This window comes from Chiroxiphia lanceolata, chromosome 1, assembly GCF_009829145.1.
Source record: "Chiroxiphia lanceolata isolate bChiLan1 chromosome 1, bChiLan1.pri, whole genome shotgun sequence".
NCBI lineage: Eukaryota > Metazoa > Chordata > Aves > Passeriformes > Pipridae > Chiroxiphia > Chiroxiphia lanceolata.
The window spans coordinates 7,658,301-7,666,029 of NC_045637.1; the positions used below are offsets into that span (position 1 = coordinate 7,658,301).

Below are 7,729 nucleotides of genomic sequence, written 5' to 3' on the forward strand. Positions count from 1 at the left end.
GATGATCTTAGGTTTTTTTTCAAAGTAAATGATTATATGATTTCATGATTCTACTAAAATAGAACAGAACTGGATGGGTAAATTCACAAAATCAAAAAGGTAACTATTCAATACTACATGAGAGATGAACAATTTGGAAAGGCCAGTTCTAAGAAAGGTAAAAAAACTGTACAGTAGCTTGTCATGAGATATGGCAGAAAAATAGGCCAGTGCTTACATAAACATCATTCTCCATACTTCTGGGATATGACTTCACATTTAAGTGTGAAAAAGAAATACCATCAAAAGAGTTACCCAAAAGCATATCTTAAAATCTTTAAACTATAACAATAAGAAAGATGAATAAAACTCAAAATTGATATAATGAGAAATATAGAAAGGAATAAGCAACAAGAAGATGAGAATGATTTAAAATATCACTTAAGAATATAAGTAATAGGATGAAAGTGGGCTCAAGGTAGCATAAAATGACAGTAATTCAAACAAATACTGATGAGTTGGTATTTTGAAGAACCATCTTCCCAGAGGAATGGTGAACCCATGTGAAAATTTACAGAACATAAATGAATGTACAACAGGGAACTTCTGTACTGTTGGAGAGATATATGTGTTTATTTATCCATGTCATCTATTTATTACAGTGCTTTGGCTGAAGAAACATGAGGTAAGCCTTTCTTTCCTCATGTGGCAAAAGCAGGCTACTGTAAATAGCATTAGGCTGCCACCAGCAGATTAGCACTTGAGACATGTCACCCAAAAGCAGGACAGAAATGATGGATCTAGAAAGGGATTGATTTTTGAACAAATGTGTGCTGGAAAACCTGCTAGGAATAATATAAGCAGATATGTGGTCATGGCCAGTGACAGGAGAAGGATCAGTAAATAATAAATTGAGCTCCCAGGATCAAGCAATAAAGGTGTTAAACAGACTGACAGGTTTTCCCAGGGCAATATATCACAATGAGAGTTAGGAAGAGTTTTGAGGGTTGACTGTTTCATATTTTGCTTCTTTTTTATTTTACTTAAAAATGTAACATGCAAGTCCATGATATTTGTTCGAGACAAAACTCCGTGTACATTTCAAACATAAACTGAGCATTTTCTCTGACCAAAAAAGCCTAAAGAACTGAAAGGCAGAGTGACTGTCAAAGTACCTGTTCCCATACCACCAGTTCTAATTTAGTCACATTTACAATGTCATAATCAGAAGGAATATTTAACACTGCCCACAGAGCCCGTCAGCATTCTAATCCTCCCCTTCCACCATCCATTCCTCCACACAGGTTCTCTTGGGTGGTTATCAAGAGATTGTCACTAACTTCATCTCTTTTGTGGTAAATCTTATATTAAAAAATAAGTTTTGTACTGAGACAGCTAGCTCTGATTTTTGGCATTTAATTCCCCTGTGGTCTGGCTCCCTTTCAGGAATGCTCCTGTTTCCCAGATTTGTGTTCTGCAGATTTCCTAACGACCCAGTTTCTACCAGTGTCGGTTTCTAGAGGAGAATAGGTAACAGTGGTTATTGCTGTGATTTATTGAAGCAGTGGAAGAGACTGTGGTTTGAAAGAGATTTGTAGTCGATGAAAGCCTGTGTGTTGTCCTTCCTTTGGGATTTCTCCTCTGTGAGGATACAGAAGTTAAGAGTCACAGGCACAGGATAAAGAACAGTAATTCACAGGACAGGTGAGTCAGATTTCACTTCCCCTGCTCCTTGAATTTCAATGTAGCCATTGGCCTCCAGATCCCATGAAACAGGGAAAGCCCATCCTTAGTTTTGAGCTCCACTATGTCCAGAAGTTCTTCTCAGTCCTAGGTTGGATGCATCTAAGTTTCTTCGTAGGTCAGCACACACTTGATGGATGAGGCAGAGGTGATGAACAAATATCACGTTCCCATTTTACAACTGTTAACTAGGGAATTAAGAAGATCACCACTATCCTCATTCCTGCTTTTTTGCCGAGTGTGACCCTTATCCAACCTCAGCCTCCGTCTTCACATGCTGCTATATCTTTGTATCTTCGTGAGACAAGTAAAGCCTTAAATTAGAATAAAGGTACTCATATAGCTGAAAGCCCAATAGAACGTTACTGAAAGTTGGGGTTTAATTTTCCTAGGAGACTGACAATCCCAGTTCCAGTAAAATAGGAAGAACTATTTTGACTAATCCTTCATAGGCTAGTGAGGAAATTATTTGATAGCACTCACACCATTAAGGTTGCCTGTCTTACCCAGTACACTGGCTATATTTAATGGTACAATGTTTTATGGAAGGTCATTCCTGCTCTAAAGACACTTCATTCTTTGGAAGCTTTTCGTATAATCTTAGCCAAATATCCATCAGGAATAGACTAGACAGAATTGATACTTCCACAGAGCAGAGGAAGGAAATAGGCACATTCTGGAGGTTTTTATCCTGTCTTGTTTTTTATTATGACCAGAATAAACCACACCTGGAAATCAGGCAACTCAGCAGCCCTACAGAAAGGCAGATCAGCAGGAGTTTAGCAAACAGCTTTCATGGAATTCAGGGTCTGGAAGCCAATATTTTATGAAGTAAGAGAAAAAAGAGCATTAAGGGATGAAATAAGAAAGCTACACACATTGAGGTACATTCTCTGGTATTTAGACGAATAATAAGTTTGTTTCTTTCAGTTTTTCCATTAAATGTTTCCTTATGAGGCATTTAAGACCCTTCAGAACTTAATTACTGCCTAGTAAATGATGGTGTACACAGTTAGTGTTAAAGTTGGGGTCACTTATCAATCACAAGATGACATAAAGACAATCAAATGTTTCTCCTCTTTAGGGCTTGTTAGTGACCAAAGACAAACATGTTGATCTCAAATCATTTCCAAAGTGAAAGTAGAAAGAATACAAGTATCAACAAAAGTCCCTTTGCTAACAGGTAAAACAAAGAGAGTAAATATGAATATTAACTATTTTCCATCTTTTCCTGGCCAAGGTGGAAACTTATTGACAGGTACGTCTGGAAAAGCTTCTGTTGCTGCTGCTTACTATGACTGATTTTGAAAGAAGGAACTTCAATCTTAAGGGTTGTCAGTTTGGCACCTATAACGAGCATAATATTCATTTCAAAAGGAAAACTACCAAAAAAAAAATAAATGACAGGTTAAACTTTGCATGTCTACAAGCAGAACTGCTGATCTCCCAAGATAGTGTTCCCAGCCCACACACCCGTCACACTACCAGGTGCTGTTGCTTCTTTTCTTTTTTTCCCCTAGTATTCCTCATTACATTTCCCTGGCAGAAATTCCACTGTGGATGCTAGCAATAGGCTTGCCTTGATGCTGCTCATCACAATCCCCCGTGACAGCTTATTATCTCATTATCAACATTAATAATAAATGTGTGTTTCTCTGAATATGCAATGTGAGAACCGAATATCTATATATATATGGGACTTCACACTGCATTTATTTGAATGTGTAATGGCTGGTATAAATGCAGACTCAAAGCTCTACGACTGAAGGACACACTTGGCATGCAGAACCAGGTTCAGCTGAGAGCCGTGACAGAGACTTCCTGTGTGCCTGTGGGTGAGTTATTTGACCCCATCCACACCTTATTCCTCATTCTGGAAATCCCTTTTGCACTTTTAGGGAATGATTTAAGTTTTCTGTTCTAAATGCTGCAATGTTTTAATACACATTCCAACTGATACCGGCATCTTAATGCTTATATGAACATTAGATAGTTAAAACTACAAACTGATTAGTATAGAAATAAACAATCTTATATTTGTGTTTCTGAGGATATGTATTTAGGAATAATTAATGGCTTATTTTTTCCTTCCATGCTATCTAATTATAAATATGACTTTCCAAATAAAATCAACTTTTTCTTTTATACTAGCACAATTTTCTTTTTATCTAAAAATTCCTGGTTTGAATGAATAAAAGTGTTATAGTAAAACTTCAAGTACCAAATGCTGACACACTATCAAAACCAGTTTCATATATGAAACTGAAAAAGCAGAACGTTCTTGTCATAAAATAAAAACTGGGCATACAAGTAGGTCTTAAAAAATTTAATTTCTGTTTTTAACTTCTGAGAATATTTCTGTTGGTATTTCAATTTCAAGTAGGCAGAGCTGTAAAGGTTTTAGAACTGCCTATAAAAAATACTGGTTAAAAGGAGCACTCCTTTAATGGATGTTGGAGACTACAGCTCACTTGGCCTTATTGGAATGGAACACATGCTAGTGGAAATAAATGAATACTTGTGGTAGGGGATTCTAGAACTCCTCAAACAGTGTTACTGAGGAAAGCTCCTTCGTTCTTGCCAAAGGTGTATTCCAGTCCAAGGACAGGAGACAGTGTTAAAAAAACCATATGTACTTGGGTGAGTAGCCAGCAATGTCCTTACAGTTCAGGCTAAGTGTCATATGAAAGAACAAAATTAACAAAATCTGCAGAAAGTAAGAATATCTGAAAATAATTTCATTTACTTTCTAATGCTGATTAATAACAGATACACTATTCTTAGCAACTGTATTCTGACCTCAGTCTATTCTGGCTCACAAATTTATGCAGAGAACATGAGTGAAAAAAAAAGTCTAAATTCACAGAGAATGTCTAGAAAACAGGACAGTTAGGATAAGAAAATGTCACTCTGACAGCTGTGTGTCCCTAAGCATTTCCAAAAGCAACTTCTAGTATGAAACTGCTCTTGCATAAAGTTACACAAATGAGAACAATGGAGTGTACTGTCTAGAAAAGAGTCTAGTCTAGAAAGAAAGGTCTATGGAATTAAAGTGTTATAAACATCAAAATGGAAAGGCTAAACTTTAAAAACAGAGAGGAGGTTGCACACATGGAATGCCACACCAAGTATTTTGTCGGTTCTCCTGTGGAAAAATAGAAAGTAACAAATGATTCAAAGCACAGCAAAAACTCTTTTTTAAGTATAATGCTGTGTTGTTCAGTCCTTCACTGAAATATAAACTCAACAGCTCCAATTTCATTTGAAATATGACAAAAACAATAGAAGTTGTTCAATTACTGAGTTAAAAAGCCAGGAAGGCAAACTCTTTTTATCAGCCCAGATATCTTCCCCCACCCCTCTGCCACCCTTTTGAATCCACTCTAAATTTGAAGCTATCGTTGTTCTTTGAAATGGAGTCTACAAAAAAAGAAAGTTAAACAAGCACAAGTGAATCTCCTGAAGAAAGGACTAAATAAAAACAAAACATTGCTTTGAAGTTGCTGTTTTTCTTACTGAAGAACATTTTTCCTCTAAACTGTAACTCAACTCTGAAACTGTTTTCAGAACAGAAGTGTATTCAGAAAATGCCAGAATGAAGAATATGCTACTTGTAAGATTTATACATAAATTTGTCAGAAGGCATCAATATGATCAAGCAGCTGCAATTAGAAAGGTGTCTAATGCTGAAAAACCTTAAAAATCCATGCTCTAGGGGCCATGAGTTTGACGAGTTTGGAAGAGGTCTTCAAGCAATAAGATTAGAGAAAGAAGAATAAAGATTATTGACTTGGACTTGCTCTTCAATGACAGGTACAAGCTTCTGTTTCCCTCTAAGTTCCTAAATAATAAAACAACTGAAATTATTCTCCTTCCATGACAATTTGTGTGGAATTTTCCCTTTATGGATATTTAAAGCAATTTAGCTGTTAAAACTAACTTGGCATCCCAGGCATGGGTACATCCAGGGCTGAGATGCAGCTATCCTAAGCAGATACTTGATGTCCTACAGAACAGAACCATTCTCCTCTGGCACACAACCAACTCCCACAATGTGTCACCTTCTCTCTTCTCTTGCTTTAGAGAACTGGAGAATTCCCAAAAATATTTCCTGCATATTCGATTCCTTCTGCTCCTTTCTAAGATCCTTGGAAGACTGGTTTCAAACTTACTGTCAATGTCCTCCTACCAATGTCAAATCATTCTAATTCGTGTGATGATTTCCCTGTGTCCTCACACCTGGAAAAGCTTCATGCTGAAACTCAAACTGGCTGAAAGCTGTGTACTTGATTTAATCTTCTCTTTTACCTTAAAACTTTCTTTAAGTCATAGACTTTCCAGTGTCTTGTTTAGACAGTAAGGTCAGGCCTGCAGAGCTTAAACTTGCCGAAAAAAGACTAAGCTGAAAAACTACTGCAGAATGAACTTGCCTAGATTCTTGGAGCATCAATCTATTATGAATTTTAAATAACAAAGTTAATAACCCTGTTTTGCCAATTTCTGTTCTACTTCATTCAGCTCATGCAGAGTGTGTTGAGATCTCCACCCATCCATGAAACCTTAAAATTTCTTGCTGGCTGATATTACTATTAACAAATGAAAAACATTAGAAAATGCAATTCTTGCTAAAGGAATTTTTATTAAAAATAAAACCTAAATTTTACTTCCTAGCCCAATGATCACAATATCTTGATCTGTGTCTCTCTCTGTCCAGCTGTCTGTCTAATGGTTCCATCTTCTCTACTACTAAAAGCCTGCGCCAATTCCAACCTTCCACCTTACAGAAATAAGTAGGCAGAGAACTATGGATTTTAGGTCTACGCTACCTACTTAATCCTAACCATCTTAATAAATGTCATATATAAAGGGTTCTTACTCATATGTGTGTAGCAAATTGTATGAAATGCAGATAAATATGAAGAGATTTAAATGTCTCTTTGTGATAGACACTGGCTGGCCAATACTTTAGTGTGTCCTCAGGTGACTTCTTAAGAGAAACTTCGTGTTAAAACACACAGGAGCTTTCTGTGGACTTGCAAAGGGTCAGGATCATAGTACATACTCACAGAATCAACAGAATATGCTGAGTTGGAAGGGACCCACTGGGATCATCAAATCCAATCCTTAGCCTTGTACAGGACCATCCCCAAGAGTTGCACCACATACTTGAGAGCATCATTGTCCAAATGCTCCTTGAACTCTGTCAGGCTTGGTGCTGTGACCACTTCTCTGGGGAGCCTGTTCCAGTGCCCAACCACCCTCTGGGTAAAGAACCTCTTTCTAATATCCAACCTAAACCTCCTCTGACACAACTTCAGGCCATTTCCTCAGGTCCGGTCACGGGTCACCACAGTGAAGATAACAGTGTCGTTCCTACCTCTTCCCCTCATGAGGAAGTTACGGACTGCAATGATATCTCCCTCAGTCTCCTCTTCTCCAGGCTGAACAGACCAAGTGCCCTCAGCTGCTCCTCATAGGTGTTTACTGTTTGGGCTGTAATAGTGCTAGTAAACTATACTTGTTCTTTTCATGGCTGAATGGTTGCACTCAAAGAGTTGAGGTGAACGACTCAATGTCCAAGTGGGAGAATACAACAAATGGTGTTCCTCAGGGATTGGTGTTGGGACTGGTGCTGTTTAACATCTTTGTCAGTGACATGGGCAAGTGGGATTGAATGCACCCTCAACAAGTTTGCTGACAACACTGGGCTGTGTAGCCTGGTTGATACACTACAGGGAAGGGATGTCATCCAAAGGGACCTTGAGAGGTGGAACCCATGCAAAGCCCATGAAGTTCGACAAGATAAAGTACAAGGTCCTGCACCTACATCGGGACGTTCCCAAGCACAAATACAGGCTGGAGGATGAAAAGATTGAGAGCAGTCCTGAGAAGAAAGACATGAGGGTGTTGATGGATGAGAAACTCAACATGACTTGTAAAATGTGCACTTGCAGCTCCAGAAGCCAACCAAACCTGGCCTGCAGCGTGCGCAACAGGTCAAGGGAGA

General features: G+C 38.1%; 1 long non-coding RNA gene across 1 annotated transcript; it reads left to right on the top strand.

The window, feature by feature from the left end:
* Positions 1–1,252: 1,252 nt before the first annotated feature.
* LOC116793306 lies at positions 1,253–3,339 on the top strand. The gene is made up of 3 exons (XR_004359447.1): positions 1,253–1,334; positions 1,426–1,509; positions 2,963–3,339. It is a non-coding gene; the product is annotated as an uncharacterized LOC116793306 (long non-coding RNA).
* The last annotated feature ends 4,390 nt before the right edge of the window (positions 3,340–7,729 follow it).